The sequence below is a fragment of the Phyllobates terribilis genome, unplaced genomic scaffold (genome assembly GCF_046119375.1).
Source record: "Phyllobates terribilis strain yellow unplaced genomic scaffold, ASM4611937v1 Scaffold_11__3_contigs__length_659146591, whole genome shotgun sequence".
Classification (NCBI taxonomy): domain Eukaryota; kingdom Metazoa; phylum Chordata; class Amphibia; order Anura; family Dendrobatidae; genus Phyllobates; species Phyllobates terribilis.
Window position 1 is genome coordinate 556,510,611 of NW_027362771.1, and position 19,194 is coordinate 556,529,804.

Sequence of the window (19,194 nt, forward strand, 5' to 3'; positions counted from 1 at the left end):
AACATGACCTTCAGATTGTCAGAATTCGAAGTAATCCTGACTACTGTGTTGCCACACTCTTAGATCTCCCACACTCTTCGATCAACCTTTTCATTTAAATAAAGAACAAAAAAATTTTCATTTTTGAAATTATAAGCATTAGCAGGTTATTACAAACTGAAATCAAACAGTTTTCAACTCAAAACTTTATTCTAGGTGATGCTGCATTTGCACATAGGACCCATTGTTCGAAAGGAGCTTCTGAAGTCTCTCGTCCATTGAATTTGTCAGGTTTTGGATGGTTTCTGCCTCAATTGTTTTGCATGAGGACAGAATACCCTCCCAGAGCTGTTATTTAGATGTGAACTGCCTCCCGCCATCACAGACACTCCTTTTGATGATGCTCCAGAGGGTCTGAATGGGGTTGAGGTCAGGGGAGCATGGGGGTCACACCATAAGTTTGTCCCCTTTTATGCCAATATCAGCCAGAGATGCAGATGTGTTATGTGCAGCATGAGACGGTGCATTATCATGTATGAAAATGATCTTGCTGTGGAATACACGGTTCTTCTTCTTGAACCATGGCAGGAAGTGCTGTTTGAGAAACTCCGCATACATTATGGAGTTCATCTTTACCCCTTCAGGGATCCTAAAGGGGCCAACAATCTCTCTCCCCATGATTCCAGCCCAAAACATTACTCCACCTCCTCCTTGTTGGCGCTGTAGCCGTGTTTGCGTGGGGTGTCCATCAACCAGCCATCCTCCACTCCATCCATTTGGACCATCGAGCTTTGCACGGCACTCATCCGTGAACAAAACAGTTTTGATGTCAGTCTTCATGTATTGTTTGGCCCACTGGAGCCGTTTCTGCTTGTGTGCAGTGGATAGAGGAGGTCGACAGGATGGCTTACGCACAGCTGCCAACCTCTGAAGGACCCTGCATCTTGTTGTTCGGGGGACGTTGGAGGCACCAGCAGCTTCAAAAACTTGTCTGCTGCTATGACAAGGCTTTTTTGCCGCTGCTCTTTTAACCTGATGTAATTGCCTGTAGGAAAGAGTCCTCAATTTGCCCTTATCAGCACGCACACGTGTGTACTGTGAATCAGCTACATACTTCTTGATTGCCAAGACACTTCATCCTGATCATCGCACAATGTTGATTGTAGTCATGCCTTGACCTAAACACTCCACAATTTGTTGCTTCTCAGCAGCCGACACATCCTTTTTCTTTCCCATTTTGGCAGAAAATGTAGGCTGCTTAATAATGTGGGACAGCCTTCTTAAGTAGTCTTGTCTTTCATTGGACACACCTGCCCAACTAATTAGCACAGGTGTCTGCAGTGGCTTACAGTGATATAAAGAGCCCTGACACACACCACCATCAATGAGTTTAACTGACAAACAAACAAATTCTTCCCTTATGACTCCTAAACACTTTTTGCATAATAATTTGGAACACAGTGTACATGTGCTTTTCCACAAAACATCAGTGGTTCACGTAGTGAATCTTACAGTTCTAACTTGCCAACCGTGGTCTGTATGGAGTTTTTCAATAAATGGCCCAAAATTAAGATAACATAGACGGGAGAGGTCTCTATGAATAGGAATTCCTAAGTATTTGATACCCTGTGAGGGCCAGGCAAAGGGAAAGTTGGACTGGATGGAATCCTGTATGGATTTGGGGAGGGAGACATCGAGGGCCTCAGACTTCGCTGCATTGATTTTAAAATTTGACCATGTAACAAAGTGATCTATTTCAGCCATAACAGCAGGGATGGATACATGTGATTGAATGATATATACTAGGACATCATCAGCAAATGCAGAGCACTTGTACTCGGTGCCTCCCACCTCAATCCACCTAATATTGGGGTTATGTCGAATTGATGAGAGCAGGTGCTCCGTCATTAGGATGTATAAGAGGGAGGACAGAGGACTGCCCTGCCTTGTCCCATTGTTGATTATGAAAGGTGATGAAAATGTTCTGACGTGCCCCCTGGGCCTTGGGACACCCGGAGCTGGACCCTTTTGGTGGATGCTGGTGGTTGTAGTCTCCGTGGCGGCCGCCCGGTTCCATGGCTCAGGGTGGTCAAACCAGTGGCGGAACTATTTATGTGGTTTTGATGTTTAAATGTCCGACTACGCCACCCATGGATTGCGGTCAGAGTGAACCGCCGCTGCAGGGCAGACCGCTGAGGCTGGTGTTGTGGGTGCAGCAGAGCGTAGTATAACTCCCCACGGGAGGAGTATAGCCTCAGAGCAGTGTATGCAGATGATGGGGGTGATGGTGCAGGGCAGCAGCATTAACGACACAAAGTCAGTAATGCAGTCGAGGGCCTTTACTCACAGTTCTTATTATCCAGACCACTTCTGCAGATAACGGCTGCCCACGTCGTACTGTGCTCACCAGGTGAGGGGCTCAGACAACTCCCAGATAACTTTGGAGCGCTTCACAGGACCCCCTTTGTGTGTCCATTGTCTGGCCTTTCTTACCAACGCTTCTGTCCGGCTGCCTCGGGCCTACTCTTGGTAAACTTGGCGCCAGTTTCCCTGACCATATGTGGTGCCTTCCTAGCGGGTTTAGCGAGGGGCTGTGCCACATAAAATGTCACAGCCTCCAGTTTCTGGCTGAGGGTCGTTTCCCGCCTCCACTAGTTTCGGGGACCGGTCTCCCCCTTTGGCCTGACCCCTCCACGCAGGTGGATTCGGGCGTGCGGTGGCGACTCGCCCGTCCGCACCCCTGGGATCCCTTCGTTCCTCGTTCCTGGTGCATTCTCCGCTCCTCTTTCTTCCTTCTCCCTCTTCCAGGCCTGGGCCTCTGTTACTAGGCCCACCTCCGGAGCAGAGCTCATGCAGAACCCCTGCTCCCTGTCACTTCTGCTCAGTTTGTCTATGTCTTTTTTTAAAATATGGTGCCCAAAACTGTACACAGTATTCCAGATGAGGTCTGACCAAAGAGGAGTAAAGACCGATAATGACTTCACGTGATCTAGACTGTATGCTTCTGTTAATACATCCCAGAATTGTATTTGCCTTTTTTGCTGCTGCATCACACTGTTGACTCATGTTGAGTCTATGATCTATTAGTATACCTAAGTCTTTTTCACATGTACTGTTGCTTAGCTCTATTCCTCTCATTCTGTATATGCTTTTTTCATTTTTATTGCCCAGATGTAGTACTTTGCATTTTTCCCTGTTAAAAACCATTCTGTTTGTTGCTGCCCACTGCTCCAGTTTATTTAGGTCTTTTTGAATCCTCTCTCTCTCTTCTCTAGTATTAGCTATCCCTCCTAGCTTTGTGTCATCAGCAAATTTAATCAGTTTACCCTCAATTCCTTCATCTAAATCATTGATAAAGATGTTGAACAATACAGGTCCCAGGACGGAGCCCTGTGGTACCCCACTTGAGACATTCATCCAGCTGGATGTGAAGCCATTTACAACCACCCTTTGAGTCCGATCACTAAGCCAGTTATGAATCCACCTAACAGTTGCCTGGTCCATTGCATACTTGCTCATTTTTTCAATAAGGATGGTGTGAGATACTTTGTCAAATGCTTTGCTGAAGTCAAGATATACTATATCTACAGCATTTCCCTGATCCACCCAGTCAGTGATTCTGTCATAGAAGGAAATTAAGTTAGTCTGACATGACTTGTTAGTTACAAACCCATGCTGACTCTGGTTAATCACTTCATTCTTATCCATGTACTTACATACATGTTGTTTAATAATTTGTTCAAAGATCTTTCCTGGTATAGAAGTCAGACTCACCGGCCTATATTTCCCTGGGTCCACCTTCTTCCCCTTTTTGAAGATAGGAACAACATTTGCTCTTCTCCAGTCTTCTGGGACTTCTCCTGTTCTCCAAGAATTTTCAAAGATTATGGAGAGTGGTTCTAAAATTTCTTCTACGATCTCCTTCAGTACTCTGGGGTGTAATTCATCTGGACCTGGAGACTTGAACTCATTTATGTTAGCTAAATATTCCCTCACAATCTTTCTGTTTACAGATAACTTGGATTCTTCTATTCCTTTAAAAGGACAGTGAAGATCAGTTGATGTTACATTTTCTTTCTGAGAGAAAACAGCTGCAAAATAGGAATTAAAAAGTTTGGCCTTCTCAACATCCTCTCTTACCATTTCTCCATTTTCATCCTGTAAAAATCCTATAGCATCTTTGACTTTTCTTTTACTTTTGACATACCCCCAAAATCCTTTTTTATTGCTTTTGACATCTATTGCAAGCCTTAATTCATTGTCAGCTTTAGCTAACCTGATACGTGCCCTGCAGGATCTGCAGACTGCATTATAATCTTCTTTAGATATGCCTCCCTCTTTCCATTTAATAAACATTTCTTTCTTTCTTTTTAGCATGTGTTTAAGTTCTGTGTTCATCCATCCTGGTTTCCTTAAATGCTTCCCATTTAAGTCCTGAGGAGTCCTGAGGAGATAATTTGCATATTCCCACTGCATTTTGGGGTAAGTGAAGAGTCTCCGTGAGCTCAAAGAGCACTGGATTTTGGCTGTTGGAGCTGAAAAGAGGACATCGGTAAACCAGGGGAGGAGTCCTGAGGAGATAATTTGCATATTCCCACTGCATTTTGGGGTAAGTGAAGAGTCTCCGCGAGCTCAAAGAACACTGGATTTTGGCTGTTGGAGCTGAAAAGAGGACATCGGTAAACCAGGGGAGGAGTCCTGAGGAGGTAATTTGCATATTCCCACTGCATTTTGGGGTAAGTGAAGAGTCTCCGCGAGCTCAAAGAACACTGGATTTTGGCTGTTGGAGCTGAAAAGAGGACATCGGTAAACCAGGGGAGGAGTCCTGAGGAGATAATTTGCATATTCCCACTGCATTTTGGGGTAAGTGAAGAGTCTCCGCGAGCTCAAAGAACACTGGATTTTTGCTGTTGGAGCTGAAAAGAGGACATCGGTAAACTGCGCGCCTACCGGCGCGCGCATTTTGAAGCTTTTTTTTAAGCTTTTTTCACTGTTTTCAGAACATTAACAATAAGAACATGGAAGAGTCCAGGAGCCATTTGGTGAGCTGCATATCCTGCTACATGTTCACAGACTTGCCAGTGCAAAAGCCAAACTTCACATGCCAGAAATGCAAGCTTGTGTCCCTGTTGGAGGAAAAGTTGCGAAATCTAGGAGAGAGGTTAACTACCTTGAAAATCATTAAGGAAGGTGAAGAGTTCTTAGACAGAGCAGAATTATCTCTTCATGATTCAGAAAGAGAAGAAATTCGAACTGCACCTGACGAAACAGAGGAATGGAAGCATGTGACCCACAGAAGCAGGAGGATCGAGAGGCAGTCAGCACCCATACTGCTCAGGAACCAGTACCAGGCTCTCACGCAGGAGAACCATGAAGAAATACAGCAAAATAAGACTTTGCCAGCAATGAATAACCTTGTAAGCCCTCAGAATCCTCCTGGATGGAGAAAGAAGAATGTTGTGAAGAAAAAATGGAGAGTGGTGGTCATGGGGGATTCCCTGTTAAGAGGAACAGAGGCCGCTATCTGCAGACCAGACATAACCTCAAGAGAAATGTGCTGTCTTCCAGGAGCAAAAATTAAAGATGTGTCTGACAGGATATCTAGACTCTTCAGACCTACAGATCACTACCCATTCCTGCTAATACATGTGGGGACAAATGACACCGCAAGAAAGGACCTGGAAACCATCTGCAGTGACTTTGAAGACTTAGGCAAGAAAGTGAAAGAATTGGGAGCGCAGGTGGTCTTCTCATCCATCCTCCCAGTGGATGGCCATGGAACAATGAGGTGGAATAAGATTCTACAGGTGAACAACTGGCTACGTCGATGGTGCCGTCAACAAGGATTTGGATTTCTGGATCACGGAATGAATTACCTATACGATGGACTACTTGCTAGAGATGGGATGCACCTTACGAAGACTGGAAAACATGTATTTGGAAGTCGCCTTGCTACACTCATCAGAAGAGCTTTAAACTAGAACAATGTGGGAAGGGAAGCAAAAGGCCAGAAAAAGCCATACAGCTGACAAATACTATTGAGATCTCTGCTACTGGAAGTGGAAAGGAAGAACAAAGACAAAACAATTTAAATAATAAAAATATGGGAGGAAGAGAAACCAATCACAAACTAAAATGTTTTTATACAAATGCACAAACATGGGCAACAAACAAGGAGAATTGGAACTACTAATGCAGGAAAAGGAATATGATGTCATTGGAATCACTGAAACTTGGTGGGACGATACACATGATTGGAATAAAAGGCTAAAAGGCTACAACTTATTTGCAAGAAACAGACTTGATAAACGAGGAGGAGGTGTCGCATTGTATGTTAGAAAAGCGTATATCTGCACAGAGATTGAAGCTTCAGAGACTGGGAGTACTGTGGAAACTGTTTGGGTAAGAATACAAGGAGAGAACAACGGAAAGGACACCATTGTAGGCATTTACTACAGGCCACCTGGGCAAGCTGAAGATATGGATGAACTCTTTATGTATCAAATGACCAAGTTCTCTAAAAAATATGACGTAGTGGTCATGGGAGATTTCAACTATCCAGACATTTGTTGGGAATCTCTCTCAAGTAAAACTAACAGGTCAAGCAAATTCTTATCCTCTCTTGCTGACAACTTTATCTTCCAAAAGGTAGGGGAGAAAACAAGGGGATCTGCTACTTTGGATCTAATCCTAATAAACAGGGAGGAAATGGTTGAGGAGGTAAAGGTGGCTGGGACCCTAGGAGGCAGCGATCATGCTATTATAGAATTTTGGATAACTAGAGGAGGAAGACATGTGAAGACTCAAACTTCAAGGTTAGATTTTAGAAAGGCAGATTTTAAGAGACTCAGAAAGAGAATAGGAGGGATCCAATGGCTGGATGTCCTTAAGGACAAAAATGTCCAGGAAGGATGGGAAATTTTTAAAAATGAGATTCTCAAAGCACAATCGTTAACAATCCCGAAAAGTAGGAAGAATGGGAAGCATTTAAGGAAACCAGGATGGATGAACACAGAACTTAAACACATGCTAAAAAGAAAGAAAGACATGTTTATTAAATGGAAAGAGGGAGGCATATCTAAAGAAGATTATAATGCAGTCTGCAGATCCTGCAGGGCACGTATCAGGTTAGCTAAAGCGGACAATGAATTAAGGCTTGCAAGAGTTGTCAAAAGCAATAAAAAAGGATTTTGGGGGTATGTCAAAAGTAAAAGAAAAGTCAAAGATGCTATAGGATTTTTACAGGATGAAAATGGAGAAATGGTAAGAGAGGATGTTGAGAAGGCCGAACTTTTTAATTCCTATTTTGCAGCTGTTTTCTCTCAGAAAGAAAATGTAACATCAACTGATCTTCACTGTCCTTTTAAAGGAATAGAAGAATCCAAGTTATCTGTAAACAGAAAGATTGTGAGGGAATATTTAGATAACATAAATGAGTTCAAGTCTCCAGGTCCAGATGAATTACACCCCAGAGTACTGAAGGAGATCGTAGAAGAAATTTTAGAACCACTCTCCATAATCTTTGAAAATTCTTGGAGAACAGGAGAAGTCCCAGAAGACTGGAGAAGAGCAAATGTTGTTCCTATGTTCAAAAAGGGGAAGAAGGTGGACCCAGGGAACTATAGGCCGGTGAGTCTGACTTCTATACCAGGAAAGATCTTTGAACAAATTATTAAACAACATGTATGTAAGTACATGGATAAGAATGAAGTGATTAACCAGAGTCAGCATGGGTTTGTAACTAACAAGTCATGTCAGACTAACTTAATTTCCTTCTATGACAGAATCACTGACTGGGTGGATCAGGGAAATGCTGTAGATATAGTATATCTTGACTTCAGCAAAGCATTTGACAAAGTATCTCACACCATCCTTATTGAAAAAATGAGCAAGTATGCAATGGACCAGGCAACTGTTAGGTGGATTCATAACTGGCTTAGTGATCGGACTCAAAGGGTGGTTGTAAATGGCTTCACATCCAGCTGGATGAATGTCTCAAGTGGGGTACCACAGGGCTCTGTCCTGGGACCTGTATTGTTCAACATCTTTATCAATGATTTAGATGAAGGAATTGAGGGTAAACTGATTAAATTTGCTGATGACACAAAGCTAGGAGGGATAGCTAATACTAGAGAAGAGAGAGAGAGGATTCAAAAAGACCTAAATAAACTGGAGCAGTGGGCAGCAACCAACAGAATGTTTTTTAACAGGGAAAAATGCAAAGTACTACATCTGGGCAATAAAAATGAAAAAAGCATATACAGAATGGGAGGAATAAAGCTAAGCAACAGTACATGTGAAAAAGACTTAGGTATACTAATAGATCATAGACTGAACATGAGTCAACAGTGTGATGCAGCAGCAAAAAAGGCAAATACAATTCTGGGATGTATTAACAGAAGCATACAGTCTAGATCACGTGAAGTCATTATCGGTCTTTACTCCTCTTTGGTCAGACCTCATCTGGAATACTGTGTACAGTTTTGGGCACCACATTTTAAAAAAGACATAGACAAACTGGAGCAAGTTCAGAGAAGAGCGACCAGAATGGTGACTGGTCTGCAAACCATGTCCTATGAGGAACGGTTGCAGGATTTGGGAATGTTTAGCTTGCAAAAAAGAAGACTGAGAGGAGACTTAATAGCTGTCTACAAATATGTCAAGGGCTGTCACATTGTAGAAGGATCATCTTTATTCTCATTTGCACAAGGAAAGACTAGAAGCAATGGGATGAAACTAAATGGGAGGAGACGCAGATTAGATATTAGAAAAAACTTTTTGACAGTTAGGGTGATTAATGAGTGGAACAGGCTGCCACGAGAGGTGGTGAGTTCCCCTTCAATAGACGTCTTCAAACAGAGGCTGGACAGACATCTGTCTGAGATGATCTAGTGAATCCTGCTTTGAGCAGGGGGTTGGACCAGATGACCCAGGAGGTCCCTTCCAACTCTACCATTCTATGATTCTATGATTCTATGATTCTTACTTTTCGGGATTGTTAACGATTGTGCTTTGAGAATCTCATTTTTAAAAATTTCCCATCCTTCCTGGACATTCTTGTCCTTAAGGACATCCAGCCATTGGATCCCTCCTATTCTCTTTCTGAGTCTCTTAAAATCTGCCTTTCTAAAATCTAACCTTGAAGTTTGAGTCTTCACATGTCTTCCTCCTCTAGTTATCCAAAATTCTATAATAGCATGATCGCTGCCTCCTAGGGTCCCAGCCAACTTTACCTCCTCAACCATTTCCTCCCTGTTTATAAGGATTAGATCCAAAGTAGCAGATCCTCTTGTTTTCTCCCCTACCTTTTGGAAGATAAAGTTGTCAGCAAGAGATCATAAGAATTTGCTTGACCTGTTAGTTTTACTTGAGAGAGATTCCCAACAAATGTCTGGATTGCCAGGAGACTCTATGGAATGCTTTCTCAGCATCCAACAAGAGTATCTAATTACAAATTTTTAACTGCATCTAGCCCAGGAAATACTTTGTGCCTAGTAGCAGTGTGTGCTAGTCAGCGGATTATCCCAGCTGTTAAGCAAGCTACACCACCTGTAGTTTGGACACTTAATTTTTTCAAAGGAAATGCTTCGGGACCCCGGGATACTCAGTGAAGAGCATCAGGAGGCACCCCAAGGCATAAGGGCTGGGACTGGCGGTAGGACGCCTTGCGGTGGACCGCTGAGCTCGATCCTTATAAAAGCCTTTTAACTGCAGCAGCTTTAGTGGACGCTACTCGAGCTGGAATTACGCGGCTGCTGGCATGAGACTTGCCCTCCAATAGATCCTTGTAAAAGGATTTAAAGTGTATTCATTCAAATTAGAGAGACAATCTAAATTAAAAAGCTTAGAGCTGCCTCCACCACAGGGGGGCTCACTCGACCCACCAGCAGACAGGCACCAGTATTAGGAGAGGGGGGCTGGCCGTCAGGGTCCACCGCGGCTCTTGCACAAACCCGGCGACACGGAGGTGGCACGGGCAGGAACGGACTGGCCGTGTCGGCTTCGTACTTCTTTGCTTTTAGAAGGGCATGGCATGCCTATATCTGTGTCTCCCCCTCCTTTTACTCCTCCACCTCTTTTCTTTTCACATGACTATATGTACTTGGCACTTTTCCATATGTTAGTTGTGTCTTCTGAGCAGTTTGTCAGGTTTTGGACACCTTTGAAGGTGTTTTCTATGTGTTTCTATGTGTTTTTGTTTGCCTGCCATTGGTTTTAACGGTGTTCGAAGGTGTTCGACGAACAGTTCGACGAACAGTTCGTCGAACACAGGGGTATTCAACGAATTGAACCGAACTCAAACACTACGTGGGTGGCTCAACACTAGTTATCACCCTTAGTCTAATGGACAGACTGAAAGAAAGAACCAGGCCTCTCGCAGAATTTACTCTTAACAATCACCTCTAACAAACACCTCTGCTGGGTGTTCTCCTTTTTTTTTTGCACTGGGAGACATCCGTCTTTTGGTTCGTTCTCCAAATTAGGGTCGGCGGTGCCGGAGGAGGAGAATTTTTCCGGTGATTTGGAGAGAGTTTGGACTAGTGTACGTTGCAACCTTCAAGAGGCTAACAAGAAGTCCAAGAAGTATTTTGACAGGAAACGTAAAGAGGTTTTGTTTACTGTGGGTGACATGGTTTGGTTGTCCTCGAAGAAACTGCGGTTGAGGATTCCCTCTTAAAAACAGGGTCCTAAGTTTGTGGGTCCATTTAAAGCGTTTCAGGTTGTTAACCCCTCTGCTGTTAGATTGGATGTCCCTACTTCCTGGAAGATTAATCCTATGTTTCATGTTTCCTTGTTGAAAAAGGCTGACGTATCTGATAGGGACACCACTGTCACAGTTCCCCCTGTGTTGGAAGACAGCGAATTTGAAATTTCGCATATCTTGAATTCTAGATGGCATAGAGGAAGATTACAGTATCTTGTCTCCTGGAAGGGTTTCAGTCCTGAAGACAACTCCTGGGTAAGGACTGATGATGTCTCTGCTCCTAGGCTTGTTAAAGCTTTCCACAGGAGGTTTCCGGATAGGCCCGGGCCTGGAGGATCCGGAGGATCTTCATAAAAGATGGGGTACTGTTAGAACCCTCCTGTCAGTTTTTTCTATCTTGTGTTTTGCGGTCACATGACCATCTGCCTATATATTCCAGCTCCGCCCTTCAGGCTTTGCTGAACTTCAGTGTTGTTTGACTGTTTTGCTCGCCTGGCGCTTCGGTGCCTTTCTCTGTCAGTTTGCTTGGTCCTCTGGGACCTCTAGTACTTTTTGTCAGTTTGTCTTTTGTGTTCTACAACAATTTCTGTTTAGGAGGTGTTCCATTTTTGTCCCAGTCCTTAGTTCTTTTAGGGACCCCTCCCTTAATTCTATAGGTCTTCGTTCAGACTAGCCGAGGACGAAGGCGGGTCTGTTCACTAGGAACAGGAAGCCCACTACATCGTAGGGATTCAGCTTAGTCTTACTGTAGTGACAGCTTTCCCCTTCTTTCCTTAGTTCTTGTTGCAGATCATAACAGATATAGTGTTTACCTTGGTGGCCAAAAAGTTTAATTTTGGTCTCACCTGACCACAATACCTTCCTCCATACATTTGGGGAGTCTCCCACATGTCTTTTGGCAAACCCAAAATGAGCCTTACAGTTTTTGTGTGTGAGTAAAGGCTTTTTTCTGCCCACTCTTTCATAAAGGCCACCTCTATGGAGTGTATAGCTTATTGTTGTCATATGGATAAATACTCCAGTCTTCTTGAGTACTTTGCAGCTCCTTGAGGGTTACCATTGGTCCCTGTACTGTCTCTCTGATTAATGCCCTCCTTGCCCAGGCTGAGAGTTTTTGTGGGTTTGCTGTGGTACCATGTTCTTTCCATTTGATGATAATGGATTTGATGGTGCTACGAGGGATCATCAGAGATTGGGTTATTTTTTTGTAACCCAAACCTGACTTGTACTTCTCAACAACTTTGTCCTTGACTTGTTTGGAAATCTTCTTAGTCTTCATGATGCTGTTTGGTTAGTGGTGCCTTTTGCTTAATGGTGCTGCAGCCTCTGTGGCCTTTCAGAAGAGGTGTGTATATGCTGACAGACCATGTGACCCTTAGATTGCACACAGGGGGACTTCCTTTCACTAAGCATGTGACTTATGAAGGTAATTGCTTGCACCAAAAATTTTTAGGGGCTTCATAGCAAAAGGGGTGAATACAGATGCACATGCCAATTTTTAGTTATTTGATCCCATAAATTTAATTTATAACTATATTTTTCTCACATCACTTTACCAAATTAAACTATTTAGTGCTGATACATCACACACAAATCGGATTACAAAAATATTTAAACACAGGTTATAATGTAACAAAATAGATAAAAAGCTAAGGGGCTGAATATTTTCATAAGCCACTGTATGTAGATAGTTGATCTTTCCTAACGTTCTCGATGAAGACTCTCCTGTTACTGAATAAGCTTGGCATAGTGATGATAAAGCTCACATCTGAGCTGACACCGATGAAGCCAGAGGAAATGTTCACGCAAATACAGCCACTGAGGAAGCAGCAAAAAGATCTACAGTCGAGAGTCTAGTATCAATGCAGACCAAGACCTCAGCAGCACCTGTCTTTCCTGATATTCCTAAATTCCTACAGAAGCAGAAGAAGTGGGAGCCACAGGGAGCCCAGCTGACTGAAGAAGGTCTGTGCAAAATGTGTAGTAAGCTTTGTCTGACACAAGTTCTCAACTTGTACTACTCGAAAAACTGTATGAAAAACTGTAAAGATCCCATAGAAACACCCCCCTCGTCCACTCTACCAGTTCCTGAGATTGCAGATTGACTATATACAGCTACCACAACTAGGGGTATATGAGTTTGTGCTTGGTTGTGTTGATCTCTTTCTAGCTTTGCCTGAGGCATATCTGGTGCAGAAAGCTACTGCTCAGGTTACTGCTCAAAAACTCATGAAGGAGGTGGTATTTATATATGGGTTTCCTGAAGTGATAGAAGTACACATCTTACAGGAGAGATGAAAAGGGAGATTTGCAATCTCTGGGAATTGAGCATGCTTTCCACACTCTTTTTCATCCACATAGCAGTGGGAAAGTGGAAAGGCTAAATGGAACATTAAAGTTAAAAATCCAGAAGGTAAAGGAGGAAACTGGCAAGCCATAGACCGAATGCTTACTTTTAGCTCTTTCTTTAATAAAATACACTCACGTAGAAAATAAGTCTCTTAATGAGAAATCTCCAGTTTGATGTTGATGTACAGAAAATATCTGAAATAAGGGAGAAATGTTTACAAGAACACAATGCAAACAAAGACTAATGGTGGGAGAAGCATTCCCTTTCCTGAACCTGTCACATAATATAAGGGTCCAAGCCGGAGGCTCAGGAATTACACAAAGCTGTATGCAACTATTATTGTTTTGTCTTTGGGTACATGTAGCTGTAAAAGCACTAATTTGAGTTATACCCAAGGTAATAGAGTCCAGATATAAGGGAAACCTTGTCAAAGAACCCTTTGTTGTATATTATGGACCACAGATGAGTAAAGATCCATTGTTGTGATACAAATATGGGTGTTTAGGTAGGGAACTGAGGTGAATTAAGTAGGAAATTCGTTGGTATCACGCTCCTGTATACCTCCTGAAATATCTATAATTGGTCACAAAAGGGGGGAATGTGAGAGAAAAGACTCCATTTTGTGTCTGTGGTCTCCATCTTGTCTTATAACTCCTGTGTCATGGTGATAAAATAATACTGCTGGGTCGGGAAGTTTCACATTTCTATTCAAGTTCCTAAAGTTGACATTGGCTCATATTTCACAGGGAACTTTGTCTGCCACACTATTTAACTAGCTCACATGTGCTAATAAACCAGAAAACTTGAGTATGCCATACAATGCAGTGCTGTATTAATTTCTCAAGCGCTCAGGAAAATAAATCTTATTAATTTGGAGTTCTAAAGGCAAAGAAGAGAGAGTATTTTTGCTCAAAGCTATAATAGAGAGAAACTCAGCAAAGCAGATCGTACCTTGACATACCCAGCCTGTAAATTAATTATTTGGTTCAGCCTTCATTTACATGACCACCATATGATTTGGTCTTCCAATGTTGCAAAAGCTGGATCTGCTAAGACCAGCTCATGTTTGCACCAGACTTCCATTTTAACTATCTTGCTACTTACCATGTTAATGGTTATCACTTTATGTTGTAATTCTTGAGAATTACAGTTTATTTTATCTTAATAATATACAGTACAGACCAAAAGTTTGGACACACCTTCTCATTTAAAGATGTTTCTGTATATTCATGACTATGAAAATTGTACATTCACACTTAAGGCATCAAAACTATGAATTAACACATGTGGAATTATATACTTAACAAAAAAGTGTGAAACAACTAAAAATATGTCTTATATTCTAGGTTCTTCAAAGTAGCCACCTTTTGCTTTGATGACTGCTTTGCACACTCTTGGCATTCTCTTGATGAGCTTCAAGAGGTAGTTACCGGAAATGATTTTCACTTCACAGGTGTGCCCTGTCAGGTTTAATAAATGGGATTTCTTGCCTTATAAATGGGGTTGGGACCATCAGTTGTGTTGTGCAGAAGTCTGGTGGATACACAGCTGATAGTCCTATTGAATAAACTGTTAGAATTTGTATTATGGCAAGAAAAATGCAGCTAAGTAAAGAAAAACGAGTGACCATCATTACTTTAAGAAATGAAGGTCAGCCAGGCCGAAAAATTGGGCAAACTTTGAAAGTGTCCCCAAGTGCAGTTGCAAAAACCATCAAGCGCTACAAAGAAACTGGCTCACATGAGAACCGCCCCAGGAAAGTAAGACCAAGAGTCACCTCTTCTTCTGAGGATAAGTTTATCCCAGTCACCAGCCTCAGAAATCGCAGGTTAACAGCAGTTCAGATTATAGACCAGGTCAATGCCACACAGAGTTCTAGCTGCAGACACATCTCTTCAACAAGCAGAAGAGACTTGTTTGGGCTAGAGAACACAAGGAATGGACATTAGACAAGTGGAAATCTGTGCTTTGGTCTGATGAGTCCAAATTTGAGATCTTTGGTTCAACCACTGTGTCTTTGTGCGATGCAGAAAATGTGAACGGATGGACTCTACATGCCTGGTTCCCACCGTGAAGCATGGAGGAGGAGGTGTGATGGTGTGGCAGTGCTTTGCTGGTGACACTGTTGGGGATTTATTCAAAATTGAAGGCATACTGAACCAGCATGACTACCACAGCATCTTGCAGCGGCATGCTATTCCATCCCGTTTGCGTTTAGTTGGACCATCATTTATTTTTCAACAGGACAATGACCCCAAACACACCTCCAGGCTGTGTATGGCTATTGACCAAGAAGGAGAGTGATGGGGTGCTACGCCAGATGACCTGGCCTCCACAGTCACCAGAACTGAACCCAATCAAGATGGTTTGGGGTGAGCTGGACCGCAGAGTGAAGGTAAAAGGGCCAACAAGTGCTAAGCATCTCTGGGAACTCCTTCAAGATTGTTGGAAGACCATTTCTGGTGACTACCTCTTGAAGCTCATCAAGAGAATGCCAAGAGTGTGCATAGCAGTCATTAAACCTAAAGGTGGCTACTTTGAAGAACCTAGAATATAAGACATATTTTCAGTTGTTTCATACTTTTTTGTTAAGTATATAATTCCACATGTGTTATTTCATAGTTTTGATGCCTTCAGTGTGAATGTACAATTTTCATAGTCATGAAAATACAGAAAAATCTTTAAATGAGAAGGTATGTCCAAACTTTTGGTCTCTACTGTATTTCATGTCTATAATGTGTCATGTTTAGTTTTATGATTTATGGAGTCCTATTCAGTGAACCTTACTGCTTATTAAGCAAAAAAAACATATTTAATGCAATTTACTTTAATTCATGTTTTCAAACTCATCTCAAGAGACACAGCTCTCGAGAAATTTTAGCATAATAATTAATCTCAAGAATACCGAGAGCTCTCAAGAGTACATTTATTTTGGTTATATATTGGGTAAAAAGGGGATGCCAAGATACACATTATGGAAATAAAAAGAACAAATGAAGCAGAAAACTAAAAGGCGAGCCATTTATTTTTATGATTAAGTTTACTTCTATAAAAGAATACATTGTAATTTTATATATTTTCCTATTGATTTCATTTTGATTTCTATATGTGTCTTTACTACAAATGTAGTTTATTTGACCTAAACTCAGAAAAGACAGCACTGGGATATCACGGCAGAAAAAGAAGTGTAACTTGACATTGACATGTGTAATGTTAAATAATCCTAATCATTTTAAGTGAGATAATCTCCTGTGATGAGTTATCGAGGTGGTGTATTTTTTATCAAGTTACCCTTTGCTACCTTTGTGGTTTATATTTGCTCCTTTTTCTTTTACAGTAAAACAAACACATGACCATTTCATAGACATGGCAATTTTTGCTGTATTGTTTTGTCAGAGCCATAACCTTTTTTTTTCTAATGCAGGCCATGGTTTGTCCAGTAGCAGTATAGAAAACGAGTAAATTCCTGCAGCAGAAAGTTTACAATGTTCAATAGCAGCAAAGTTAACAGAGAAGTAAATGCAGTCTACATTGGGTACACAATTACTAGGCAAGTGAGTATTTTGACCATCCATAAGCCATTATTCTCCAGTGCTGTCATATTCCCGAACTGCAACCTCCCTAAAGTGCCCAGAAGTACAAGTTGTTCAGTTCTCAGAGACATGGCCGTGGTAAGGAAGGCTGAGACATGACCACCGCTGAACAAGACGTGAAAGTAGAAACGTCAAGACAGGGCCAAGAGATAACTGGAGACAGATTTTTTTAAAGGTTTTATGAACTGATGAGACGAGAGTGACTCTTGACGGACCATGCACATGCCCATTGCTAAAGCTGGCCTTTAAAGGTCTAGTGTGATGACATGAGAGCAGTTTGCTGGGCTACTAGGGATTTTTTTTGCAGACAACAGCAAAGAGGCAGCAATAGAAGAAAGGAGGCAGGCCCGGCACTCGTGCGGGAACAGGTGAGTGACAACCATACAACCTCTTTCTTAAAGCATTTTCTATCAATTAATCTTGAATAGAAATAAGTTTATCTAAAAAGGGACTAAAATATTAAAAAGGAAAAAACAAAACTGTTGTAATTTATTTAATTATTATTTTTTAACGTTGGTTTGTGGCAGTGAATTGGAAATATTTTAGTGGATTCAAAAACAATGATAGGACCATGCAAAAGAAATGTTTTTGATAAAATGACTTTAGTATGGATCACTTGCTGCTAGGGTCCATTCAAATTTTTAGGTTACTTCTAGTTTTCTTGCAACTCACATACAGTGCCTACAAGTAGTATTCAACCCCCTGCAGATTTAGCTGGTTTGAAAAGATGTAAATAAGTTAGAGCCTTCAAACTGCAAACGAGAGTAGGATTTATGAACAGAAGCATAAATCTTACAAACCAAAAAGTTATGTTGCTCAGTTGAATTTTATTAAATTTTAAACATAAAAGTGTGGGTCAATTATTATTCAACCCCTATGTTTAATATTTTGTGGAATAACCCTTGTTTGCAATTACAGCTAATAATCGTCTTTTATAAGACCTGATCAGGCCGGCACAGGTCTGTGGAGTTATCTTGGCCCACTCCTCCATGCAGATCTTCTCCAAGTTATCTAGGTTCTTTGGGTGTCTCATGTGGACTTTATTCTTGAGCTCCTTCCACAAGTTTTCAATTGGGTTAAGGTCAGGAGACTGACTAGGCCACTCCAACACCTTGACTTTTTCCCTCTTGAACCAGGCCTTGGTTTTCTTGGCTGTGTGCTTTGGGTCGTTGTCTTGTTGGAAGATGAAATTACGACCCATCTTAAGATCCTTGATGGAGGAGCGGAGGTTCTTGGCCAAAATCTTCAGGTAGGCCGTGCTATCCATCTTCCCATGGATGCGGACCAGATGGCCAGGCCAATTGGCAGAGAAACAGCCCCACAGCATGATGCTGCCACCACCATGCTTGACTGTAGGGATGGTATTCTTGGGGTCGTATGCAGTGCCATCCAGTCTCCAAACGTCACGTGTGTTGTTGGCACCAAAGATCTCGATCTTGGTCTCATCAGACCATAGAACCTTGAACCAGTCTGTCTCAGAGTCCTCCAAGTGATCATGAGCAAACTGTAGACGAGCCTTGACATGACGCTTTGAAAGTAAAGGTACCTTACGGGCTCGTCTGGAACGGAGACCATTGCGGTGGAGTACGTTACTTATGGTATTGACTGAAACCAATGTCCCCACTGCCATGAGATCTTCCCGGAGCTCCTTCCTTCTTGTCCTTGGGTTAGCCTTGACTCTTCGGACAAGCCTGGCCTCGGCACGGGAGGACACTTTCAAAGGCTGTCCAGGCCGTGGCAGGCTAACAGTAGTTCCATAAGCCTTCCACTTACGGATGATGCTCCCAACAGTGGAGACAGGTAGGCCCAACTCCTTGGAAAGGGTTTTGTACCCCTTGCCAGCCTTGTGACCCTCCACGATCTTGTCTCTGATGGCCTTGGAATGCTCCTTTGTCTTTCCCATGTTGACCATGTCTGAGTGCTGTTCACAAGTTTGGGGAGGGTCTTAAATAGTCAGAAAAGGCTGGCAAAAGAGATCTTTAATCCACACATGTGAAGCTCATTATTCTTGGTGCCTGAACTACTTCTTAATGCTTTAGGGGGACCAAACAGAATTCTTGTGGTTTGAGGGGTTGAATAATAAATGACACTCTGAATTAACTTTTAACGTTTTAAAAACAAAAACAAAAAAAAAACAAAAACAAAAGTTGCTGCAGTGCATTTCCCACTTCCAGGCTGATCTACAGTACAAATGTCACAATGCCAAGTTAATTCCGCATGTGTCAACTAGCTAAATCTGCAGGGGGTTGAATACTACTTGTAGGCACTGTATAGTATGTAATACATAATGTTTAAAACTCTGTGATTAATCAGTCTTTTTAGATAATATGTCCTGGGTCAGGAGTAGACTTACCATTGGTGCAACTTGTGCAGCCACACAGGGGCTCAAGAGGAAAAGTTGCCTACTCCAAATCAGCAAGCAGCTTGTGTCACAGACACATTATTGAACTGTAAAGGGCCCATACACTATTCTTGCCCACGGGTCCTCTTCTGTCTGTGATAGTGTAGTGCCGGCGTCCCTGCCCTCTGCTAGGCAGGGACGCTGCTCCTCTCACCGCTCTGCTCCG

At 42.3% G+C, this 19,194-nt stretch overlaps 1 pseudogene; it reads left to right on the top strand.

The window, feature by feature from the left end:
• Nucleotides 1–13,278, top strand: part of LOC141167354 (uncharacterized) — a 33,358-nt pseudogene extending 20,080 nt beyond the window's left edge.
• Nucleotides 13,279–19,194: the final 5,916 nt, after the last annotated feature.